Source organism: Meles meles, chromosome 6 (assembly GCF_922984935.1).
Source record: "Meles meles chromosome 6, mMelMel3.1 paternal haplotype, whole genome shotgun sequence".
NCBI classification, from domain to species: Eukaryota; Metazoa; Chordata; class Mammalia; order Carnivora; family Mustelidae; genus Meles; species Meles meles.
The window spans coordinates 43,225,739-43,238,304 of record NC_060071.1 but is presented as its reverse complement, the minus strand read 5'-3'; the positions used below and the strand labels follow the sequence as shown (position 1 = coordinate 43,238,304).

The 12,566-nt window shown below is 36.9% G+C and overlaps 1 protein-coding gene across 1 annotated transcript in view; it reads left to right on the top strand.

Moving 5' to 3' along the window:
• Positions 1–12,566, top strand: part of ADAM10 (ADAM metallopeptidase domain 10) — a 134,995-nt gene that overhangs the window by 77,580 nt on the left and 44,849 nt on the right. The gene's annotated exons all lie outside the window — the stretch shown is intronic.

Sequence of the window (12,566 nt, the reverse complement as noted above, 5' to 3'; positions counted from 1 at the left end):
GGACATTAAAACAACTATTATTAATGTGTTTAGAGAATTAGAAATTATAATAAAGAACATGAAAACAGAGAATTAGAAATTATAATAAAGAACCAAATGTAACTTACAGAACTGTGGAAAGTACATTTTCTGAATTGAAAAATTTAATGGATTGGCTTAAGAGCAAATTAGTTATTGCAGAAGCTAACATAAGAAAACATGAATAAAGGACAATAAAACAGTAGAAATAACCCAACTCTTAGCACAGAGAGAAAATAATTGGGAGTACAAGGAGGAGGGAATGTAGAAATAAGATTTGAAAAATTTATGTTTCCAGAATTTTAAGAAATGGGGAAAAAACCCAAGAAGCTCAGTGAAACTCAGGCAGGATAAACACAAAATCATACCAGGACCCATTGAAATCAAATTACTGGAAATCACTAGAAATGAGAGGGGTGCCTAGCTGGCTCAGTCAGTGGAGCATGTGACTCTTGATTTTGGGGTTGTTGAGTTCAAGCCCCCACATTGGGGGTAGAGATTACTTAAAAATAAAATCCTTAAAAAAACCCCACCAAAACCTGCCATAGAAAAGAAGATAAGTTTACATATAAGGAACAAATATTAGAGTAACTGCTGCCTGCCCATTCACACATTGCAAACTGAAGACATACATGGAATGACACCTTTAAAGTGTTGAAAGAAAAACTATCAAACTAGGATTCTTTATTCTGTGACAATAATGTTAAAAAATGAGAGCAAATTAAAGATCTTTTTTAGGTAAAGCTGGGAGAATTTGCCTCTAGATTTACATTGCAAGAAATGTTAAAGGACGTTTTTCAGGTAGAAAAAGGATACCAAATGGAAATGCAGATTTATACAAAGAAGTGAAGAGCATAAAGTAGAAAATACATAGGGGCATCTGGGTGGTGCTGTCAGTTAGGCCTTTGACTCTTAGTTTTGGCTCAGGTGGGGATTTCAGGGTTGCAGAATCAAGCCCTGCGTCCACCTCTGCTCTTTGTGGAGTCTGCTTGTCACTCTCTCCTTTCCCCTGCCCATGTGTGCCATCTCTCTCTTTCAAAAATAAATCTTTAAAAAGATGTTAAATACATAAGTAGAATATAAAGGACATTTTTATCATTTAAATATTTTCTTTAAGAGATAATTAAAATAGTAACAATGTAAAATGTGTTTATAATATACAAAGAATCAAAATTTATGATAATGGCACAAAAAATTGGAGGAAAAGTGGAAGTATATTGTTGTTTCTTACACTATACAGAAAGTGGTGTAATTTTGGCAGGTAGATTCTGCTGTTTAAAAGTTGGATATTGGAAACTTTAGTGCAGAGCTCAGCAACCTACTACACCCATGGACCAGCTGCTTGCTTTTGTAAATAAAGTTTTATTGGAACACAACCACAGTCATTCTTAGGTGCATGTCTGTGACTGCCTTTGCACTACATCGGTAGAGTTGAGTAGTTGTATCAGAGACAGAGTGGCCCCAAAGTCTAAGTATTTACTGTGGATCCTTTTTTAATAACTTAAAAAAAAAAAGATTTTATTTATTTATTTGACAGAGAGAGAGCACAAGTAAGCAGAGCGGCAGGCAGAGGGAGAGAGAGAAGCAGGCTCTCTGCTAAGCAGGGAGCCTGACGCGGGGCTCGATCCCAGGACCCCAGAATCACGACCTGAGCCGAAGGCAGTCACCTAACCAACTGAGCTACCCAAGCGCCCCTACTGTGGGTCCTTTTAAGATGATGTTTCCAGTAATATCCCCTGCCCTGGAGTTACCACTGAAAGAAAATAAAGGAGATATAGTTAACAGGTCAGTAAAGGAAATCAGATGTGCAGTTGACCCTTGAAAACATGGATTTGAACTGCACAGCAGGCCCTCTTATATGTGGATTTTTTTTCCCCAGTAAATACTGCACAACATAAATTACAACACTAAATGTATTTTCTCTTACTAGTTTACATATGAGTAAAGTATATTATATATGGTATGCAAAATATGTTAACTGATAAGCTACTTTATCAGTAAGACTTCTAGGCAGACTATTAATATTTAAGTTTTTGGGGAGTCAGAAGTTATATGCAGATTTTCAACGGTATGAGAGTTTGGCATCCCTAATCCCTGGGTTGTTCAGGAATCACCTGGAGTTTAAAATACTCGGTTAATACAAAATAAGGTGGGGAGGGGGGAAAAGAACAAAGAACATATAGGACAAATAGAAAATAAGTACCAAGATGGTAAGTTTAAATCTTACCATGCTTATGATTACATTATATGTAAATGGACTGTCCACATTGACTTAAAAAGCTGGGATGGTAAGAGTGATTAAAATAAGACCAAATCTGTCTAAAAGAAATATAGATAAAAATAATTTTTTAAAAATTTAAAGTCAGTGAATTAACATATAATATATTATCAATTTCAGAGGTAGAGGTCACTGATTCATCAGTCTTATACCAGTGTTCATTACATCATGTGCCCTCCTTAATGTCCATCACCCAGTTACCCCATTCCCCCACTCCTCCCCTCCAACAACCCTCAGTTTGTTTCCTATGATTAAAAGTCTCTTATGCTTAATCTCCCTCTCTGATTTCATCCTCTCTTCCCCTATGATCCTCTGTTTTGGTTCTTAAATTCAACATATGTGTGAGATCATATGATAATTTCCTTTCTCTGATTGACTTGTTGCAAATGGCAAGATTTCTTTTTTTTTTTTAAGATTTTATTTATTTATTTGGCAGAGACCACAAGTAGGCAGAGAGGCAGGCAGAAAGAGAAGGGGAAGCAGGCTCCCCGCGGAGCAGAGAGTCCAATGTGGGGCTCGATCCCAGGACCCCGGATCACGACCTGAGCTGAAGCCAGAAGCTTTTAACCCACTGAGCCACCCAGGCGCCCCAAGATTTCATTTTTTTGATGGCTGAGTAGTATTCCATTCTCTCTCTGTGTGTATATTTACACATACCACATTGTCTTTATCCATTCATTTGTCACTAACATCAGGACTCTTCCTGTAGTTTGGCTGTTGTGGACATTGCTGCTATAAACATTGAGGTGCCCCTTAGGATCACTACATTTGTATCTTTGGGTTAAATAAATACCCATAGTGCAATTGCTGGGTTATAGGGTAGCTCTCTTTACAACTTTTTGAGGAACCTTCATACTGTTTTCCAGAGTGTCTGTACCAGCTTGCATTCCCACCAACAGTGTAGGAGGGTTCCCCTTTCTCTGCATTCTCATCAACATCTGTCATTTCTTGACTTGTTAATTTTAGCCATTCTGACTGGTGTGAGGTGCTATCTCATTGTGGTTTCTATTTGTATTTGCCTGATGTAGGGTGATGTTGAGCATTTATTCATGTGTCTGTTGGCCATTTGTATGTCTGTTTTGGAGAAATGTCTGTTCTTATCTTCTGCCCATTTCTTGATTGGATTATTTGTTCTTTGGGTGTTAAGTTTGATAAATTCTTTATAGATTTTAGATACTAGCCCTTTATCTGATAAGGTATTTGCAAATACCCTGTCCCATTCTGTAGGTTGTCTTTTGGCTTGGTTAACTGTTCCTTTGCTGTGCAAAAGTTTTTTTATCTTGATGAAATCCCAGTTCATTTTTGCCTTTGTTTCCCTTGCCTTTGGAGACCTGTCTAGCAAGAAGTGGCTGTGGCCGAGGTTACAGAGGTTGCTGCCTGTGTTCTTCTCTAGGATTTTGATGGATTCTTGTCTCATATTTAGGTCTTTTATCCATTTTGAGTCTATTTTTGTGTATGGTGTAAGGAAATGGTTCAGTTTTATTCTTCTGCATGAGGCTGTCTAATTTTCCCAACACCATTTGTTGAGGAACCATTTTCCATTGGATATTCTTTCCTGTGAAGATTAATTGATGATAGAGTTGAGGGTCCATTTCTGAGTTCTCTCTTCTGTTCCATTGATCTGTGTATTTGGTTTTTTTGCCAGTAGCATACTATCTTGATGATTACAGCTTTGTAGTAGAGCTTGAGATCCAGATTGTGATGCCACCAGCTTTGATTTTCTTTTTCAATATTCCTTTGACTATTCGGGGTCTTTTCTGGTGCCATACAAATTTTAGAATTATTTGTTGTAGCTCTGAAAAAAGTTGATGATATTTTTTTAAGGTTTTATTTATTTGAGAGAGGGAATGCAAGCGAAAGAGCCCGAGCAGGAGGAGCAGCAGAGGAAGAGGGAGAAGCACACTCCCCACTAAGCAGGGAGCCCAAAGTGGGGCTCTACCTGAAGACCCTGGGACCATGACCTAAGCCAAAGTCAGTGCTTAACTGACTGAGCCTCCCAGGCCCCCCAAGTTGATGGTATTTTGATAGGGATTGCATTGAATGTATAGATTACCCTAGGTAGCATAGACATTTTAATAATGTTTGTTCTTCCAGTCTGTGAGTGTGGAACGTTTTTCCATTTCTTTGTGTCTTCCTCAGTTTCTTTCAGGAGTGTTCTATAGTTTTCTGAGTACAGATACTTTGCCTCTTTGGTGAGGTTTATTCCTAGGTGTCTTAATGGTTTGGGGTGTAATTGTAAATGGAAATGACTCCTTAATTTCTTCCTTTTGTCTTGTTGCTGGTCTATAGAAATGCAACTGGTTTCTGTGCATTGATTTTATTTCTTGCCACTTTGCTGAATTCCTGTATGAGTTTTAGCAGTTTTGGGGTGCAGACTTTTGTGTTTCCCACAGGGAGTATCATGTCTTATGCGAAGAGTGAGAGTTTGACTTCTTTGCTAATTTGAATGCCTTTTGTTTCTTCTGTTGTCCGATTGCTAAGACTATGACTTCTAGTACTATGTTGAACAGCAGTGGTGATATTGGACATCCCTGCTGTGTTCCTGACCTCAAGGGGAAAACTCTTAGTTTTTCTCCATTGAGAATGATATTCGCCATTGGTTTTTTGTATATGGTTTTATGGTACAGAAGTATGTTCCCTCTCCCTACACTGTGAAGAGTTTTAATCAAGAAAGGATACTGTACTTTGTCATATGCTTTTCCTGCATCTATTGAGAGGATCATACAGTTCTTGTCCTTTCTTTTATTATTTAGTGTATCACATTGATTGATTTGTGGGTGTTGAACCACCCTTGCAGCCCGGGAATAAATCCCACTTGGATGTGGTGAATAATCCTTTTAATGTACTGTTGGATTCTACTGGCTAGTATCTTGGTGAGAATTTTTGCATCCATGTTCATCAGGGATGTTAATCTGTTATTCTCCTTTTTGGTGGGGTCTTTGTCTGATTTTGGGATCAAAAGGTATGAGATAATGCTGATCTCATAGAGTTTGAATGTTTTCCTTCCACTTCTCTGTTTTCAAAGAGCTTCAGAAGAATAGGTATTAATTCTTCTTTAAATGTTTGTTAGAATTCCCCTGGGAAGCCATCCGGTCCTGGACTCTTATTTGTTGGGAGCTGTTTGATTGCTGCTTCAATTTCCTTGCTGAGAGAAATGCAGTTTAAATGTAAAGACACAGATAGTTTAAAAGGATGATAAAGCATGTATCATACAAACACCAATTATAAGAATGTTGAAGTGACCATGTTAATATCAAAGAATGTATATCAGCTCACAGAGTATTACTGTGGAAAAGGAGGGACATACTACTTTATCATGGAGAAATAATCCTAAATGTTAATTAATAATGTAGTTAGTAATAGAGTTATGAAATACATTAGGCAAACCTGATGAAACTGAATGGAGAACTGGAAAAATCTACAAATTATAGTTGGAGGTACACTTACTTCTGATTAGAGAAGTTGATTGATATGTTGATAGAGCAAATAGATAGAAAACCAGTTAGGATATAGGAAACTTGAATATTACGCTGAACCAACCTGACCTAATTGACATTTATAGAACTCTCTACTCAAAAGTAGCAGATTGGGGCGCCTGGGTGACTCAGTGGGTTAAAGCCTCTGCCTTCGGTTCAGGTCATGATCCCAGAGTCTTGGGATTGGGCCCCACATCGGGCTTTCTGCTCAGCAGGGAGCCTGCTTCCCCCTCTCTCTCTCTCTGCCTGCCTCTCTGCCTACTTGTGATATCTGTCTGTCAAATAAATAAATAAAAATTTAAAAAAAAGTAGCAGATATACATTCTTTTGAAGTGTAAATGAATATTTGCTAACATATGCTAGCCTATAAAAGAAATCTTAATACGTTTAAAAGGATTGAAATTATATGGAATAAGTTCTTGGGTCTTAAGGAAATTAAATTAGAAATCAGTAACAAAAAATGAGGAAAATTCTGTAATTTTTAGAAATTAAGTCACATCAGATAATGCAGTTGGGAACTATTTTGAAGTGAATAACAAAAACACGAAATAATAAATTTGTTAGATTCAGCTTAAGCTGAATAACCACTGAAAGAAAATTTAATGCAAAAAAAATTTAAAAGATGTTCTTTGGTTAGGAAAGGGATACCAGATGGAAATTTATATCTATGCAAAGAAGTGAAGAGTGCACAGGAAACATTTGCTAATAACAAAGAATGTGAAGTTTTTTGGTTTTTTTTTTAAGATTTTATTTATGTATTTGACAGAGATTACAAGTAGGCAGAGAGGCAGGCGAGGCGGGTGGGGGGAAGCAGGCTCTCTGCGAAGCAGAGAACCCGATGTGGGGCTCGATCCCAGGACCCTGGGATCATGACCTGAGCTGAAGGCAGAGGCTTTAACCCACTGAACCACCCAGGCGCCCCGAGAATGTGAAGTTTTAAATGATCATATTAGAAAAGAAGACATATCTAGAAATCAGCCACGTAAGCTTCCACCTTAAAAAGCTAGACCAGGAATTACAAATTAACCTCAAAGTTATTAAATGGAAGGAATCAAGTAACAAGAGGGGTATCAATGATATAAAAACCAGAGGAAATCAGTAGAAGAGATTAACTGATGAACTTCTAGCTAGTCTGATCAAGAAATAAAGAGAAAACAGAAATTAACAGTATCAGGAATGAAAGGGGATATTACTACACACTTAATAGTTTAAATTTTGAGCACATTGAGCTAATAAATTTAACAGCCAGTTTAATCAGCAAATTCCTTTACAGATACAAATTAAGAAAAACAAGCAGAAATAGAATAGTAGGCAGCAAATTCCTTTACAGATACAAATTAAGAAAAACAAGCAGAAATAGAATAGTAGGTGTATGTATGATATTAGATTGATACTTAATAATTTTCCATCAAGGAATGTTCAAGCCCAGATATCATTTCACCATAGAAGTCTAAGTATTTAAGAAAGAAAAGAAATACCAATCTTACACAAAGGCTTTAAGAAAATAAAGGAGAAGGGAGAACTTTTTTTTTTTTTTTAAAGATTTATTTATTTGACAGTGACAGAGAACACAAACAGGCAGAGAGGCAGGCAGAGAGAGAGGAGGAAGCAGGCCTCCTGCTGAGCAGAGAGCCCGACGTGGGGCTCGATCCCAGGACTCTGGGATCATGACCTGAGCCGAAGGCAGAGGCTTTAACCCACTGAGCCACTCACGTGCCCCAGAAGGGAGAACTTCTTAACACATTCTGTCAGGCAGCATTATGCTGATAAGCACACCAGACAAAGACATTACAAAAAAACTAAACTACAAACCAATATACCTTATAAATATATATGCAAAATTTCTTTTTCTTTCTTTTTTTTAAGGTTTTATTTATTGGGGCACCTGGGTGGCTCAGTGGGTTAAGCCTCTGCCTTCGGCTCAGGTCGTGATCCCAGGGTCCTGGGATCGAGCCCCACATCGGGCTCTCTGCTCAGCGGGGAGCCTGCTTCCTCCTCTCTCTCTCTGCCTACCTGTGATCTCTCTCTCTCTCTCTCTCTGTCAAATAAATTTAAAAAGAAAAAAAAAAAAAAGATTATTTATTTATTTATTTATTTTAAAGATTTATTTATTTATTTATTTGACAGACAGAGATCACAAGTAGACAGAGGCAGGCAGAGAGAGAGGAAGTGAAGCAGGCTCTGCGCTGAGCAGAGAGCCCGATGTGGGGCTCGATCCCAGGACCTTGGGATCATGACCTGAGCCGAAGGCAGAGGCTTTAACCCACTGAGCCACCCAGGCGCCCCTTATTTATTTATTTGACAGAGATCACAAGTTGGCAGAGGGAGAGAGGGGGAAGTAGATTCTCTGCTCAATCCCAGAACCCTGAGATCATGGCCTGAGCTGAAGGCAGAGGCTTAACCCACTGAGCCATCTAGGTGCCCCATATGCAAAATTTCTTTTTTTTTTTTTTTTTTCAAAATTTCTTATATTAATAAGTCAGACTCAACAACGTATAAAAGATATAAAAGAAGGTAGCACATCGTGGTCATAGCATAATCAGGCAAGAAAAATAAATGAAAGGCATATAGATTGTAAAGGAAATAAACTGCATTTGTTTGTAGGTGACATTGAGAGTATGCTTAGAAAATCCTAGTGAGTCTAGGAAAAGTTGTAAAATTAATAAGTAAATTTACCAAGGATTCAGGATAGGTAACGAGTCTGTATGAAAAAATATCAGTTATATTTTATACACTACCAGTGAACATTTAGAAAATGAAATTTTAAGAAACCCTCTAAAAATATCATTAAGAATATAAAATACTTAGAATAAATTTAATATGATATGCACAAGACATATATGAAAGCTATAAAACATTCCAAGAAAAATTAAATGTCTAATTAAATGCAGAAGTATGCTGTGTTTATTGTTTGGAAGATTCAATATGTCAGTTTTCCCTAAATTGTTCTGTAGAGTTAGTCAGTGCAGCCCCTATCAAAATCTCAGTGGGGATTTATCTAGTAATTGATAAACTGATTCTGATAGACTGAAATGTAAAGAACCTAGAATAGCCAAAGAATTTTCAAAAAAGAACAAAGCTAGAGGATTTATACTGCCTGATTTTAAGGCATAATAGTCCAAATGGTGTCCTTTTGACCTAAGGATAGAGAGCCACAGGGTCAGTTGATTTTCTCGAAAGTCCCAAGAAAGAATAGTCTGGCAAGTACTGGTATAATGAATTGGATATCCATATGGGAGAACAAACCTCAGCCTGTACACTGTACGTTATATAAAAATTAGCTGAAAATTAAAAAAAAAGTAGGTGAAATAGATGAAAAATCTATATGCTTAAGGCTAAAACTTAAAACTTGTAGAAAAAAAGGAGAAATCTTTGTAAATTTGGCATAGGCAGCAATTTTTTTAGGAGATACAAAAATACCCTACAAAATTTATCATTTGGACTCTGTCAAAATTAAAATCTCAAAAGACACAGTTAAGAAAATGTAGAAAACCAGAGACCATGCAAAAATGTCAACAGTACGTCTGATAAAAGGCTTCTCCAAAATATACAAAGAACTATTTTAACTCACTTAAAAAAAATTCATGAGCTCCACTTAAAACATGGGCAAAAGCATTTAAAAAGATAGTAAAAAAAAAAAAAAAAAAAAAAGATAGTAAAAAAAATTTTGGATTTTGGGGTAGAGAAACACTTTGAATATGACATAAAATCTTTTGACTATAAAAATTTTGATATATTTCACTGTATGAAAATTAAGAGTAAAAGACACCTTAAAGCAAAGATAGTTATAAACTTTGAGACAGTATTCACAATACATAAAATTAATAAGGATTATTTTCAAGAAATACTCTTTTTCCTTTTTTTTTCCTTCTAAGATATTATTATTTATTTGACACTGAGAGTGAGAGAGACACCTCGAGAAGGAACACAAGTAGGGGGAGTGTGAAAGGGAGAAGCAGGCTTTCCAATGAGCAGGGAGCCAGATAATGGGGCTCAAACCCAGGACCCTAAGATCGTGACCTGGGCTGAAGGCAGACACTTAACCAACTGAGCCACACAGGCACACTAAAATTTAAATATTTAAAATATAAATATTTGTGTGTGTTTATATGTGTGTCTGTATTTGCATGTTTGTGTGTTTATTTGTTTGGAGGCATTGGAGAAAGAACAAAGCTGTGAAGAATTACGGGGCTGGATCTTAAAATATATGAGAATGCCTGGACAAGTGAGCTTGGCCTTTGGGCTATTTTTTCTCTAGGTATATCTTCTAGTTCCTGATAAGGTAGCTGAGAGACTGAGAAGCTGAGTAGAACTCTCCAGATTCTTGAGCTAAGGATAAAAATAGTACTTACGGCGTTCTCAGAAGGGCTTTAGGTTGGAATCTTGAAGGGCTACTCCCTGGGAATAAGAGTGAGTCAAAAAATGTCCTACCTCCTTCTATCACAGGGATTAAAATTCTACATCACAGCTGCTTAATCTCTAATTAGGGTTAGGTGATCCAGGATTACCAGTGTATCAGGCCTAATTATTGCCAGAAGAAAAATAAATCTTGCTTGAGAAAGATATCATCACCTGAAGCCTAAAATTGTATCTGTGGTTTTTCATGTACGTTGTCTGGTGCTCAGTTACAAATAATAAGCATCTGAACAAACAAGACAAACATGATGGAAGAACAAGAGAAGAAAACTATTGTATACCAAACATCAGTGATGCAAGAGTAAATGACGCAGAGTATACACCCTCAGAGAGCTTGCATTCTAGCTGGGATGTCAGACATGTAAACAACCTAAAGTTTTACAGATAATGAAATGATCGGACACATACGTACTTCAGTATGTTCAAGTACATAAAGATAGAATTTAAAATTACAGCAAAAAACTGGAAAGGAACAAAAGAGCCTGATGAAAATTCTAGAATTGAAAAGTATAACAGCAGAAATTAAGAATTTGATGGGTTTAGATCTGGATGGTGGATCATAAGAAAACAGAGTAAACCACTAAGAAAAGGGATAGAAAAATATAAAAAAGAGATAGATAAGGGATTCATTAAAAAGATCTAGCATAGGGGCACCTGGGTGGCTCAGTGGGTTAAGCCGCTGCCTTCGGCTCAGGTCATGATCTCAGGGTCCTGGGATCGAGTCCCACATCGGGCTCTCTGCTCAGCGGAGAGCCTGCTTCCCTTCCTCTCTCTCTGCCTGCCTCTCTGTGGTTTCTCTCTGTCAAATAAATAAAATCTTAAAAAAAAAAAAAAAAAGATCTAGCATATGTATAATTGATATCTCAATTATATCAAGGAGGGAAAAAGTGAGAGTGAAATAGGGACAGATATGGCAGAGTTTTCCAAAAATGACAGTGGATATCAACAAATTCAGTAAGCTGTGTAATTAGACAAATACTTTCCAATGAAAGTAACACTCTAGCATATTATTAGAAAAGTATAAAAACCAAAAGATATGTACTCTTAAAAGCAACCAATAATAAAAATCTGATCACCTTCAAAGAAGCAAGAGTTGAAATGACAGCTCATTTTTCATTGGAGACAGTTGGAAACAGAAGATGTTGTGATGGGCTGGAACTGAGTACCTGCTATCCTAGAATGCTGTACTCAGTGAAAATAAAGAAAAGTGAAATGAAGGCAGTAACTGAGAGAACAGGCAAACATGGAGTTGTTAAGGTAGAAGGAAAGTATAAAATGTGAATGTAAATTTGGATTGTGGCTTAAAAACCCAATTTAATTTGAATTCTTCATTACTGTGTCATCAAAATTCACTTAAAATGGAGCTCTTAGATGTTAGCAAATGTTGAAGTGCTTGGGTTCAATAGCAGTGCTAATTCTTTAAACAAATACAAACTGAATATCTAGTGTTTGCCTGTCAAGTGTGTGTTAGGTGAAAGCAATATAGCAAGATGCAGACACAGATATTTTTTGGTTTCTGGAGCTCGTATTCTAGTGGTTGAAGTAATGATGGTGGACTGGGGACAAAAATTAAACCAATCACCACACAATAAAGTTGCACTATATAAGGGACATGGGTACATGGTTCCGTGACATGGTATGATGGATGAATTGACCTTTGCTAAGTCTGAAGGGAGAAGTTAGCTGGGTCAGGAGAGACAGCAGTAGTGTGTGCAGAAACTCTCAAGAGACATGATGCTGGAGGATTGGAAAGAAGGCCTGTGTAGCTGTAGCACAGAGAGCAAGAGTTGGTTTCTGTGGTAGATAGAATGAAAAGAAACTGGGCAGGTAAGTAGAGACTGCAGTGCTGATTTGGTGGCACATGTAAAGGATTTAGGGCTTTATCCTTAGAGCAGTAAGAAGCTACTGAAATCTGTTATACAGGTGGGTAATATTTGCAAATTTGCATTTTGAAAAGATTGCAGTATGGTGAATAGAGTGAAGGCCAGTAATGGATATGGATGGATTACATTGCTATTATTGGAGTATTCTAGGTAATAAGTGATGGTTGCTTGGGCTGATGGGTGGGTACCAGAGATAATGGGCATATTCCCTTGGTATTAGGAGGTCAGTTTGACAGGGCTGGGTAATAGATTGGGTATTAGAGGGAGATAGAAGATATCAAAGTATTATAAACAACTATAAGACTTGCTTTATATTTAAATGATTACGTATTGAAAGGTAGGTTTTGAAAATGTTTAAAAGTGAAAGAATTACTTAAATAAATTAAAGATCATCTATACAGTGGAATATTATGAGGCTGAAAGTGAGATTTATGAAGAATTTTTAATGGTGTGGGGGGAATACCTAGGTGTTCCATAATAAAGCAAATATGAAAT